Below are 2702 nucleotides of genomic sequence, written 5' to 3' on the forward strand. Positions count from 1 at the left end.
AGCGCGGTCAGTACGAGAAAGCGGAGGCAGAACTGATACAAATCAAGACCGTCCGTCACTCGTAGAAAACAATGTAACAATGGTGACGGAGAGGAGTCTTCCCTTAGCCTCTTGGTACTGTTAAAGAAAAAATTGCTCAGCAGTTTGTGCACGACTATCCACTGAGATAACGGAAGATGTAAAGACGGGTACTGACCCGTGCTAGTCCATGGGGGGAAATATGGATCGATCATTCATCCATTTCTAAACAGAACACAGATGGGAACTTAAGTTCCCCATTGATTATCCTCAATACACTTATATTGGAGAACATTAGTAAATCTGCCCCATCATTTCTCTGGCTGAGGCTTCTTCCCTCCATCCTCATTCACCATATTTGTCTGGTAGTCGGGACATTTGCCTGGTCGTTGGAGTCGGGATCGGGGATTTGACTGTTGTTCAAATGAGCATTAAGCCACCAATTATTTAAGGTACATGGATACCTTTAGGTCCACATGCCAACAATTATTGGGTGAATTCGCGGACTTTGGCAACACCGTCCAACTCTTACATGTCTATGTGGTCTTAAAGGGGTTGTCTGTTTTTCCTCTTTTTTTTTTTTTTTTTTTTTGTAATGTGTGTAAAGATATGAGGTAAGTTACCAGTATACATCTAGTAATAGTTCTGCTCCGCTTTCCTGATATGTAAAGTGAAGCCTCCTGTCTTTTACCTCATCAGCCAGAGATTCCTGTCCATAAAATGGCAGCAGATGGAGGGTCATGTGATCACTGTCCATGAGCAATCGCCCTGCCAGGACCTTAAGCTTATAATCATGAATACCATCATAGGGTCTTGGCAGGGTGGTTGCTCATGGACAGATAGAGATCACATGACCCATCTGTCCATGAGCAATCGCCCTGTCCTGACCTTGATCTCCATATTCATGAATACCATCATAAGGCCCTGGCAGGGTGATTGCTCATAGACAGATAGAGATCACATGACCGATCTGTCCATGAACAATCGCCCTGCCAGGACCTTCTGATAGTATTCATGAATATAAGATCAAGGTCTTGGCAGGGCTATTGCTCATGGACAGATAGAGATCACATGACCCTCCATCTGCGGCCATTTTATGGTCAGGCATGTCTGGCTGATGAGGTAAAAGACAGGAGGTTTCACTTTACATATAAAGAAAGTGGAGCAGAACTATTACTAGATGTATATTGGTAACTTACCTCATATCCTGCCCCCCACACTTACACACACATGAAGTAAAGTGGCCAACCCCTTTAAACTTGCAAAACAAATGTGGATATTTCCCTTCTGCCAGGGATGCATGATGTGTAATTATTATTGGGGTAGCCCGTTATAATATTTCCTGGTACGTTACCCCCTATGGACCTACTTGTCCTTCCCCAATGAGAAAAGCCTTTTTGTTTTGTTTGTTTGTTTTTCCTGTTTTCTTTTTTGCACTTTATAACAAATGTTTTTTTTGTGAAGTCACCTTCGGGTGACCCCCATAGAAGCTCCTCCCGCTGTTGCTTTGCATATGCAAATAGTGATGTCATTTATTCTCTTATAAAACAAATTAATGTACAGAACGTTCACGAGAGAGAGAAAAAAAAAAAAGTTTGTGTAATTCTTGGTCATTTTTTTTTCTATTTAGTGTTTTACACCTGTATAAATGTAACCATATAGATAATATACATATAGATGCTAATTATTAAAAATCATTATGACACTTATGACCTGCAACCAAGTGCAATGGGCGATTTTAAGACGAGCTGTGAAATCGGGTATCGATGGAAGAAAAAAAACGTTAACTTTTAAGAAATACAGAGATTATGTCTTTTACACGACATCGTTATTGTTTTTATATTTGTACAGTTGGTTATTAAAAGGACACTAAACCGCGGTCTATGTGGACTTACTGCGCAGGGGAATTTTCTGTGGGTGCCCAAGACCTCACATTTTATGTTCGGTTAAAAAAAATTAAAAAAAAAAGACACCCCACGGAATCTACCATCAAAATTCATCACTTACTCATAGATCCAGACCCCGTGACTGTGGTATTTTCCTATATTTTTGTTATCCATGGCCTCCTTCCTTCTAAAATCAACTGTTAAAATTATGCTTATGGGGGGGCGGGGGGGTGTTACCAGAGACCCTCTGTGATGAAGCATTGTCTCACTGTCGACCCTTAAGAAGTTAATATGAAATATACCCTTCAGCCGATTACCACGGGGGAAAGAGTCGGATACAGATACGGATTTCCTCCCAGACTTCCGTTAGATCTTTATATTATAGGATATACAGAATATAATATAAATGTGATAAAGGTCTTCTTTCCAACTTTGGGTAGCTCCTTAGTTTTAAAGGGCATGCACCACCAGGATGAAGTACTGTATGCAAATGAGCCTGAGGGGCTCCATAGGCGTCAACGGAGCCTGGAGCTCCTCAGGCTCATTTGCATACAGTACTTCATCCTGGTAGTAGATGCCCTTTAAAACTAAGGAGCTACCCAAAGGGCATCTACCACCAGGTTGAAAGACTGTTTTCAAATGAGCCTGAGGGGCTCCATGGGCGTCATTGGAGCCTGGAGCCCCTCAGGCTCATTTGCATACAGTCTCATCTTGGTGGTAGATGTCCTTTAAAGCTTTCACAGTTGTTTTTTTTTTTCCCAGGCTCGTTCGAAAGAAAAAAAATTTAATTTCAAAACA

This window comes from Engystomops pustulosus, chromosome 6, assembly GCF_040894005.1.
Source record: "Engystomops pustulosus chromosome 6, aEngPut4.maternal, whole genome shotgun sequence".
NCBI lineage: Eukaryota > Metazoa > Chordata > Amphibia > Anura > Leptodactylidae > Engystomops > Engystomops pustulosus.